Raw genomic sequence first — 11,876 nt, forward strand, 5'->3', positions numbered from 1 at the left:
TATATTACAGATCTCTGCCTTTCAATTTAAATGTTTTTTTTTTTTTTATTTGTTGCATTTTTAAACACTTTGTATGGCAATTTTACATTGTGACCTCATGCTGAAGACAGGCTAAATTGCATGAATTTTCCAAGTATAGAGCATGTATTTAAATAATACTAACAAAATTTTAAAAATAAAAGCAATGAATATCCTGAGTATCCAGATTTCCTTAAGATGTAACGGTGTGTGTGTGTGTGTGTGTGTGTGTGTGTGTGTGTGTGTGTGTGTGTGTGTGTGTGTGTGTGTGTGTGTGTGTGTGTGTGTGTGTGTGTGTGTGTGTGTGTAAGCCATTCATCTTTTTGACCTTCATGCACATTTGGAACATCTGTATTCATTAGCATCTGTGTAGAAACCACTACACACACAACCTCTCAGCGCATGTCCTCAAGAACAGTCCCTTCAATAGAGGCACACACTCGGGTTTAGACATACATGGCTCTAATTAAGATCTTAATCTGAGAGGATGTAGAGGGCAAGTTTTATGAGGACAACACACATACACAACGTTTGAAGAAATGCACTAAGCTAGTGGAAGAAAAAAACATTCAAGATGGAGAAAAGTAAATAAGCAAGCATGTCATTATGGATCCCATGGGTCTAGAAGGAACCATTTTCTTTTACATTAATGGTACGTGACATTTAGTAATGATTTACCAGAAAAGTGTGTTTTAGCACCAGTGGATCTGGAATGGCCATTTATGCAGATTTCATCATTCATAATATCTTCAGGTGAGAAAATGGACTTGATGTCAGTGTCCGGAATTATAATTTTTAATAGGTAAATTATCATTTTTCGGTGGACGTCAAAAAGACTTCCATCCACCTTTATAAAAAGGATGATTCGCATGGCTTTGGTAAATGATTTAGGGCCAGTGACACAGGTAATCTAGTTGAGCTGTTAGTTCACATTGGTTTAACAAAGGAGTATTTTTTACATAGCATTTTTTATTACTACACTTACAAATGTAAAAAGATTATTATAAAAAGAAATAAGGGGTATGTGTGTGTGTGTGATAAGAAATATGAAGTATGAATTTCCTAAAATCATAATTTACTTATAAATTCAGCTATATTACTATAAACACATTTATAAATAAATAACTTCAATAATATAATTGATGCCACAGTCTATGAAATTTCCAATGAAGACATTCCACTGTGATAAAGAGTTGCCATAGGGCAAGTTTATCTGTGAACAAAAACATCTATTTATATTTTGCAAGATGCATGCCATGGGAAAATCCAGATTTAGGTAAAAACAAATTAATGTGTTTATTGCATCTGAGGAGCATATCAGTGTGTCTTAAGAGTGAAAATAATTCATGGAGATAAAATAAAATGTCAAATGTTTGTCGGTCTCTTAAAGACATATTACAGGTTGACATATCTTATAATTCCAACAATGCAATATGTTGTAGTTTTTTCTTAATAGCAAGAAAAATAAGGAAAAGTATGTTGCCATATGTCGACCCTACACCTGAGTTAAAGGGTTAGTTCACCCAAAAATTAAAATTCTGACATCATTCACTCACCATCATGTTGTTCCAAGCCCATAAGTCTTTTGTTCATCTTCAGAACACAAAAAGTTCATAAAGAGTTCATAAGATCTGTTCATCATATAAAGCGACCGGGTCTCTTCAGAAAATTTAGACTAAACCACAATTCATTTTACAATCTCTTCATTTTGAAGTGTCAAAGTGGTAGTTGCGACAACTGAAATCACTCAGATTTTTTTTTAAATGATCTTAATTTGTGTTCCGAAGATTAACAAAAGTCTTACAGGTTTGGAAGACAATGAGGGTGAGTAATTAATGACAGAATTTTCATTTTTGGGTGAACTAACTCTTTAAAGGGATAGTTCACCCAAAAATGAAAATGTGGTGTTTATCTGCTTACCCCCAGTACATCCAAGATGTAGATGCCTTTTTTTCTTCAATCGAACGCAAATTATGATTTTTAACTGCAACCGCTGCCGTCTGTCAGTCAAATAATAGCAGTGATTGGGAACTTGAACAATAAGAGTCGAAAAAACTTCTATAGACAAATCAAAATTAAACCCTGCGGCTCGTGACGGCACATTAATGTCCTAAGACACGAAACGATCGGTTTGTGCGAGAAACCGAACAGTATTTATATAATTTTTTACCTCTAATACACCAATATGTCCAACTTCGTTCAGCTTCCTGTTAGTGAGGTCTGATCGCGCTCTGACAACGGAAGTGATGTCTCGCGCTCATTGAAGTATATGGGCGAGACATCACTTCCGTCATCACAACGCGTTTTTTGACCTCACTAACAGGAAGCTGAACGAAGTTGGACATAGTGGTGTATTAGAGGTAAAAATTATATAAATAATGTTCGGTTTCTCTCACAAACCGATCGTTTCGTCTCTTAGGACATTAATGTGTCGTCACGAGCCGCAGGGTTTAATTTTGATTTGTCTAAGCAAGTTTTATTTACTGTTATAGTTGAAGTTCCCATCTACTGCTATTATTTGCAGTTAAAAATCATAATTTGCGTTCGACTGAAGAAACAAAGTCACCTACATCTTGGATGCCCTGGGGGTAAGCAGATAAACATCAAATTTTCATTTTTGGGTGAACTATCCCTTTAAAGGGTATTTTTTAGCTGCAGGCATTTCTGAAAAAACACAGGTAAGAGAGACACGTGTGAGGCCTGCACATGCTCGTGTTTCAACACCTACAATCTATAGGTTTTCAGGAAGCAGCTCTATTGTTCAGTAACGTGACATTTGACGCAATGCTGTGGTGTGTAATGAGTGTATATGTACACTGTCAATGCTGTATTGATGGGTGGACAATGTTTCATTGATTGTTTTTGCGGTGACCTTCTGCTCTGTGTGCTGACTGTATGAGTCCCACTTACACTAACACACAAGAAACCCTTTTTCAATACTTAAAGGATTAGTTCACCATGTCATCCAAGATGTTTATGTCTTTCTTTCTTCAGTCGAAAAGAAATTATAGTTTTTGAGGAAAACATTCCAGGATTTTTCTCCATATAGTGGACTTCAAGGGCTACCGATGGGTTGAAGGTCCAAATTGCAGTTTCAGTGCAGCTTCAAGGGGCTCTAGATGATCCCAGACGAGGAATAAGGGTCTTATCTATCGAAACGATCTGTCATTTTTTAAAAAATAAATAAATAAAAATGATTTACTTTTTAACCACAAATACTCGTCTTGCACTGCTCTGCGATGCGCCACACATTACGTAATCATGTTGGAAAGATCACGCGTGACGTAGGCGGAAGTACCGCGGAAGGGCGAAAAACTCCATCTTCAAAATCATCCGATGTCATTGTTTTACCTTTTTTTGTAAAGGTCGTTTGATTAAGTCTTTGCACATTCACTTTGTAGACACTGGAACGGTACTTCTGCCTAAAGAAAGACATAAACATCTTGGATGACATAGGGGAGGGTAAATTATCAGGAAATTTTAATTTTGAAGCGAACTAATGCTTGGTGATCTTCAGTAATTTCATTAAAAGTACAGGAGACTTACAAATGAAACTTGAATTGTGGCATATTTCAGATTATTTGGTCTTGAAAGAATTTGAGGATAAATATCTGAGTTGATATTGAAATCTTTTACTTTTGTTTGCAGACTTGGTATCTTGGCAAATATGAGCATAATTTAAGACATTATTGAGAATAGTGAGATCTTCAGTAAAAGTAAATCTGAGAAACAAAAAAGTGACATTTTATCCCAAAATATACATTTTGTCATTATTTAGTCACCCTCGTGTTGTTCAAAACCTGTAAGACTTGCTTTCTGTTGTTTGTTTGTCACAGAAAGCAATCAGATCTCTTTAGAAGACTTGGATCTGCTAATCATCTCATGCTGTAAGAAACAGCTGAGAATCTTTTCTATAGGAATCCAAAGAAGAAAAAAAAAAGGAACTAGTCATATTCATTCTTCTGTTTGTCTTGTTACCCAACAAAGTTGATGTAATGCTCTACATGAAAAATAATCATAAAGAATGGCTTGAGCTTTGCCAGAAAAAATCACAATTTCCTTTCCAGTTAAGGGACAAAAAGGAAATCCTAAAGAATAGAGCATGTGATTGGAACATTTTGTCAGTCAATAATAAATGTGACTATGTCCTCCCTTAGACCATTAAACAAACCAGGCAGTGTTATAAAAACAAAACTATCCTCACTTTGCTCTTAGTGAACTGTGAGAAAAGCGGAAAAAACTGTGACGTCAGAGCAATACAATGAGACACGTGTCTAATCACAGGACATCTAAGGGGATATTTTAGTGCATCTGTGTCATCAAAATATGCAAGAATGAGGTTTGAATGCTCTTTCAAAACTGCATGTAGTCTCTTTCTGGTTTTGTTATTATATTCTGGGTTTAATATCGCTTCAGTTACATTTACAGGATTTGTGACATATGATGTCAGTTATCTCTAAAATAATTTCAACTCGTCCCTCAGTTTTAAAGGCAGAAATGTGAACCTTGTATTTTTGTCAAAGCATTTACATGACTTCTTCTAAACTGGGCTTTTGAAATGAAACCACATGTTCTAGGTGAATGAACTTTTGTTGGTCAATGGATTTTTAAAACAGGGGTTTGTGAGGGAACTGTAGATGATAACGTGCATGTCTAAGAGGTTCAGTTGACAGTTTTTTAAAAAACACCTTGGACAAGGCATTGAAATGGAATAAATGTTAAAAACTAAAGGTTTTAAGTGGTGTGGTAACCTATACGTAAAACATTTTCAGCTGGTTAAACTTAGAAATGAAAATTCAACTGCTGCCTTAAAAATGTGAGTTAACTCAACTTGAAGATAACCTTTGTTTCAACTCAAAAATAGTCAAGACAACGCATTACTTTAAGTTAAAAATTAAACTTAAAGTAATGCATTGTCTTGATTATTTGTGAGTTGAAACAAAGGTTATCTTCAAGTTGAGTTAACTTATGTTTAGTTGAGTTAACTCACACTTTTAAAGCAGCAGGTGAACTTTCATTTCTAAGTTTAACCAGCTAAAAATGTTTTACAGTGATATAATTTCTTACCTTGTTGGAGTAAAGTCATATGTAATCTTTCAAATTATAAAAAAACGGTAATACGATTAAGTTATGATTATACGGAAGAGGATTAGGGCCAAGCAATAATAAAAAAATAAAACCATCTCGAGATTAAAGTTGTTAAATTTCGAGAAAAAAGTCGAAATAAAATGTTGAGAATAAACTCATTAAATTACGAGAAAAATGTCGTTAAATTTCGAGAAAAAAGTTGAGATAAAATGTTGAGAATAAACTCATTAAATTACGAGAAAAATTTCATTAAATTTCGAGAAAAAAGGTCGAGATAAAATGTTTAGAATAAACTCATTAAATTACGACAAAAATGTCGTTAAATTTCAAGAAAAAAGTCGAGATAAAATGTTGAGAATAAACTCATTAAATTACGAGAAAAAAGGTTGAGATAAAATGTTTAGAATAAACTCATTAAATTTCGAGAAAAAAGGTTGAGATAAAATGTTTAGAATAAACTCATTAAATTACGACAAAAATGTCGTTAAATTTCGAGAAAAAAGGTCGAGATAAAATGTTTAGAATAAACTCATTAAATTACGACAAAAATGTCGTTAAATTTCAAGAAAAAAGTCGAGATAAAATGTTGAGAATAAACTCATTAAATTACGAGAAACTCATTAAATTTCGAGAAAAAAGGTTGAGATAAAATGTTTAGAATAAACTCATTAAATTACGAGAAAAATGTCATTAAATTTCGAGAAAAAAGTCATTAAATTACGAGAACAAATTCGTTTAATTATGAGAAAAATGTCGTTAAATTTCAAGAAAAAAGTCGAGATAAAATGTTGAGAATAAACTCATTAAATTACGAGAAAAATGTCGTTAAATTTTGAGAAAAAACTTGTTAAAATACGAGAACGAATTTGTTGAATTATGAGAAAAAATTTCATTAAATTTCGAGAAAAAAGTCGAGATAAAATGTTGAGAATAAACTCGTTAAATTACGAGGAAAAAAAAACTCATTAAATTTCGAGGAAAAAAGGTTGAGATAAAATATTTAGAATAAACTCATTAAATGACGAGAAAAAACTCATTACATTTCGAGAAAAAAGGTTGAGATAGATGATTTAGAATAAACTCATTAAATTACGAGAAAAATGTCATTAAATTTCAAGAAAAAAATCGAGATAAAATGTTGAGAATAAACTCATTAAATTACGAGAAAAATGTCATTAAATTTAGAGAAAAAAGTCATTAAATTACGAGAACAAATTCGTTAAATTATGAGAAAAATGTCGTTAAATTTTGAGAAAAAAGTCGAGATAAAATGTTGAGAATAAACTCATTAAATTACGAGAAAAATGTCATTAAATTTAGAGAAAAAAGTCATTAAAATACGAGAACGAATTTGTTAAATTATGAGAAAAAATGTCATTAAATTTCGAGAAAAAAGTTGAAATGAAATGTTGAGAATAAACTCGTTAAATTACGAGGAAAAAAAAATCATTAAATTTCGAGAAAAAAGTCGAGATAAAATGTTTAGAATAAACTCATTAAATTACGACAAAAATTTCATTAAATTTCAAGAAAAAAGGTTGAGATAAAATGTTTAGAATAAACTCATTAAATTACGAGAAAAATGTCGTTAAATTTCAAGAAAAAAGTCGAGATAAAATGTTGAGAATAAACTCATTAAATTTCGAGAAAAAAGGTCGAGATAAAATGTTTAGAATTTTTTTCATAATTTAACGAATTTGTTCTCGTAATTTAACAACTTTTTTCTCTAAATTTAATGACATTTTTCTCGTAATTTAACGAGTTTATTCGCAACATTTCATTTGGACTTTTTTCAACTTTAATCTCGAGATGGTTTTAATTTTTTATTATTGCTTGGCCCTAATCCTCTTCCGTATGATTAAGAAAATGACAACCGCATCATTTTAACCCAACTCATCACAACCGTGTGCTCTGTGCTGAACACGCGTTTATATAGTGTGTTGCGTGCTTTCGTGTGTCCATAGCTCACACAGAGACAGAGATATGAGCTGTTCGTCACCTGAAGATTTTAGCTCCAGTCTTCCACCAGAGCTGCTCCCGCCACTGACTGCGCGCGCACGCTGCGCTCTCCAGTCATGTATAAAAGCTGTTGTTATTTAATTAAGATTTTCTTTTTGCTCAGCAGTGAGCACCGCTTGCCTCGATTGGACTCATGTCGTGTCAACTTTGAATTTAATATTTACTTCAGTCACCGTCACTATGATTTCAGGTGTAATATTCATGGCTAGAGCAAGAATAGTCATTTGAGCTGCTGTTGTCAATCCCAAAACAGTGACAATAACGTAGCCAATGATTGTAAAAGAAATAAAAGAAGAAATGAGAAATCAAGGAAGAAATTCAAAAATAAAAACTTAACCAAGTCGTAGGCCTACTATAGACCTTATTCACACCAGCGCCATCTTGATTTTTAACGGGAATGAAAGCGAGGCTGTAAGGATAGACATACATCTATCCAGTGGTTTTTACTGTTATTTAATGGGTTTTTGGATTGTTCTGCTAATGAAACAAGGGAAAAACATCTTTTCGCAAATTTCAGTAGACAAAAATCTCGATTCATGAGCTGTGGAAAATTATAAATGATCTAGCAGATGCAACTGAAAACAAGCCAAGTCTATCCCTCACAGCTTTGCTTTCATATGTGCTTCTCTGAATAAGGTATCTTGTTTGAATTTTTGATGACTTTAAATGAGCTAGGGGTTGTACATATTATGTGATACCGGTTTAGATAGTCATGACGTGAAAGATCATTATGAAAATGATGTTAGTCAAGATATGTCCAGGAATAGGCCTACTAGCGAGAATGTAGACTGACTATCCAAAAAATACAGTTTACATGAAGCAAACTCCTCTTACATTATAGAAATTAACCTGCCAAGAAAAGTAGTCCCACCCTAAAATGACAATTTAGATCATTTTGGAGTCAAATAATAAACATTTTTTTTACTAAATAAGTGACATTTGAGCTTCATGTGACTGATTTAAATCATCTAAATGATTTTACGATAAACAATTTTTTTTGTTTAGGGATAAGACAAAATTTCAGTATACACAGCCAGGGGTTTTAACTCAGAATATCCCTTGATTATTTTCCAACAAATGGAGACAGCCAAGTTCTTCACAGTTATGAACTTATGTGAATGTTTTTTGCCCCGAAGCTCTAAAAACGCAGTCCCTTCTGGATTACCTAAAAAAAAAATTTGGCCATTATTTTGGTTTTTGAATGTTACCATGGAAACTGCACCCTGTGTAGCAAGGCAACACAATCTAACGGTTGCTTTTTCACGATGATAAGCCAGTGTAGCTAATGCAACCACTAGACTAGAACTAATCAAATCATGATCTCTGATGATGTTTTATAGAGTTGCTATATATATATTTTATTTATTTTTTATTTTTTAAATCCACCTTCTCACCCTCACTCTATTGTGCTCTGTTTGCTGGCAACAGGAAAAGCGTCTTTCCCGTAGACACATAATAATTATGCATTAGAGTGCATATTAATGCGTGCGTGTTTGCACATGGTCCTGGAAATAAATCATTCAAAGCTGAAATTGGAAACAGGGAGATCATGTCACACATGGTACTACATAGAGACACAAAAGTCTCTCACAGATCGGTCTATATTTAAATTCAACGTAAACACATATATTAAGACTATAAAACAGGCTTTTCTTTACCCACAATGCATAAGGATACCGAACATTTACTTAATTTTAGCCACAAAACGAGTGCACAAACTACATGAAGTCATTGTTTTGATTAAGCTATCCATGCAACTCTTCACCTGTCTTTATTTAAAGACTGGCAAATCTGTTAGTCAGTAACTAAAAACACTTAAACGGCCTCTAAGCCACACGGCAATAAAGCGCCGGTCGCTAGGAAACCACAGAATATTCTTAGCACAAAAAAGGGAGTGAGAGGTTGAACATCCTCAGTGGCGAGGGAGAGAAAATCACATCTTATCTGGTTTAACCAGGCACCTTATCCAACGACCATCGCTGTTCTTTGTTCCCCAATCTGGAGTCATGCCAGTCGTTGATAAGACAAAGGCGACCTCCATTAGTGTGTCAGTTGACCATATTTACACACTTGATTGTTGTGTTCGGCTGTTAACTGAATATGTCAGATCAGGCCAGTTTTTTTCCATGGCCGAAAGAAGTAAATGGAATCAGTCACATGATGACGTAAAGGATCCATTGTCAAATGATTGAACTCATGCCATGTTTTTTCTTGACATACAAGTTAGTAGACATGAAAAATATTGTCCAACATTAAAATCTGATGTTCAGTCAACCTCAAACTTTCAGAGCAGACGTTTCTTGAAGATAAAAGGAGAAAAACACATAGTAAGAGAGAAGTTCTGTTTTCATTTGATATAGTGACGTTAACCCTGCATCAAAAAAACACACTTGCTTTCAAATGTTGTGTGAATGTTTAGTACTGATACTGGCTCAAAATGTACTTGGGTGGTTTTGGATGATTTGCTCTCACCACAGGCCTGAATCTGTTTCAGTTTTCCATTGTGAATGCACTTCAGAGGTGATCTGTTGATTTTTTATTTTTTTTTCCTTTTCTGTTGCAAAAGAACAAAAATCGCTTCAGCAAGTATATGCAAAGATATAGACCCTCAAGGGCCTAAAGTTTGCATTTAAGAGTTTCGGTTTGACATTAGTGGTGGAGGATTCCCTTGATTACAGGATATTCACTTCAGTGGTTGTACATTTCAAGCTTAATCATTACACACATGCTTATTATATTAGCCTGCAGGTCTAAACAGGTCTAGCGTGAATACAGACGTATGGTTCACACTAACTGACTGGTGTTTCAGGTCAGTGAATCAGGTCAAAGGCTTTACCGAAGATGAGAATGAAAAAAACTACTTTACTGGTCAGACTAAACATCATTAAATACTTTATTTTCCTTAGTGTTTTAGAACATATTTGATATTTGATAGATGCTTTGACTTTAAAGGTGCCGTAAAATTACTTTTTAAAAGATGTAATATAAGTCTAAGGTGTCCTGTCTGTGAAGTTTCAGCTCAATTTTATAAATTTTTTTAACTGCCTATTTTGGGGCATCAATAAATATGCGCCAATTCAGGCTGCGGCCCCTTTAAATGCTCACGCTCCCCGCCCATGGAGCTTGCGCTTGCCTTAAACAGCATAAACAAAGTTCACACAGCTATTATAACCCTCAAAATGGATCTTTACAAAGTGTTCGTCATGTCTAATCGTGTAAGTATGGTATTTATTTGGATGTTTACATTTGATTCTGAATGAGTTTGATAGTGCTCCGTGGCTAAAGCTAACATTACACACTGTTGGAGAGATTTATAAAGAATGAAGTTGTGTTTATGAATTATACAGACTGCAAGTGTTCAATAATGAAAATAACGGCAGTCTTGTCTCCGTGAATACAGTAAGAAACGATGGTAACTTTAACCACATTTAACAGTACATTAGCAACATGCTAACAAAACATTTAGAAAGACAGTTTACAAATATCACTAAAAATATCATGATATCATGGATCATGTCAGTTATTATTGCTCCATCTGCCACTTTTCGTTATTGTTCTTGCTTGCTTACCTAGTCTGATGATTCAGCTGTGCACAGATCCAGACGTTAATACTAACAGCCCTTGTGTAATGCTAGAACAGGGGCTGGCATATGCAAATATTGGGGTCATACATATTAATGATCCCGACTGTTACGTAACAGTCAGTGTTATGTTGAGATTCGCCTGTTTTCGGAGGTCTTTTAAACAAGTGGGATTTATATAAGAAGGAGGAAACAATGGAGTTTGAGACTCACTGTATGTCATTTCCATGTACTGAACTCTTGTTATTTAACTATGCCGAGATAAATTCAATTTTTAATTCTAGGGCACCTTTAAAGGAATATTAAAGGGGTTCAATATAACCATCAACAACAAAGGCGTGCTGTTGATTACTACAGAAAATAATTTCGACTAATTTCCGAAAATTTATAAAAGCAGAAAAGATTTTAAAGTAAATACATTTTGCTATAGGTCGATCACAATAAATGTTTAAAATATGAAACTTTCTTACTGCACAACCACACACTCTTAGAAGAAAACCTTAAAGGGTTAGTTCACCCAAAAATTAAATTTCTGCCATTAATTACTCACCCTAATGTTAAGACCTTCGTTCATCTTCGGAACACAAATCATGATGTTTTTGATGAAATCCGAGAGGAATTCATAGAAAGCAACGTAATTACCACATTCAATGTCCAGAAAAGTAGTAAAGACATGGTTAAAATATTCTGTTTGACTGCAGTGGTTTAACCTTGATGTTATGAAGCAATGAGAATACATTTTGTGCACAAAAACAAAACAAAAATAACTTTATTCAACAATTTCTTCTCTTCCATGTCAGTCTCTTATGCTGTTTACGTTCAGCACTTACAGGTTCTACGTCAGAACGCTGACTCTGAACGTAAACAGCATAGGAGAATGACAGGGTAGAGAAGACATTGTTGAATAAAGTCATTATTTTTGTTTTGTTTTTGGCATACAAAAACTATTCTCATTGCTTCATAACATCAAGGTTGAACCACTGTAGTCAAACAGAATATTTTAACAATGTCTTTACTACTTTTCTGGACCTTGAATGTGGTAATTACGTTGCTTTCTATGGGGATTAAAAAAACCTATTGGATGTCATCAAAAATATCTTCATTTGTGTTCCGAAGATGAAGAAAGGTCTTACAGGTTTGGAACGACATGGATTCCAATCATTGATTTAG

Source organism: Chanodichthys erythropterus, chromosome 13 (assembly GCF_024489055.1).
Source record: "Chanodichthys erythropterus isolate Z2021 chromosome 13, ASM2448905v1, whole genome shotgun sequence".
Taxonomy (NCBI): Eukaryota; Metazoa; Chordata; class Actinopteri; order Cypriniformes; family Xenocyprididae; genus Chanodichthys; species Chanodichthys erythropterus.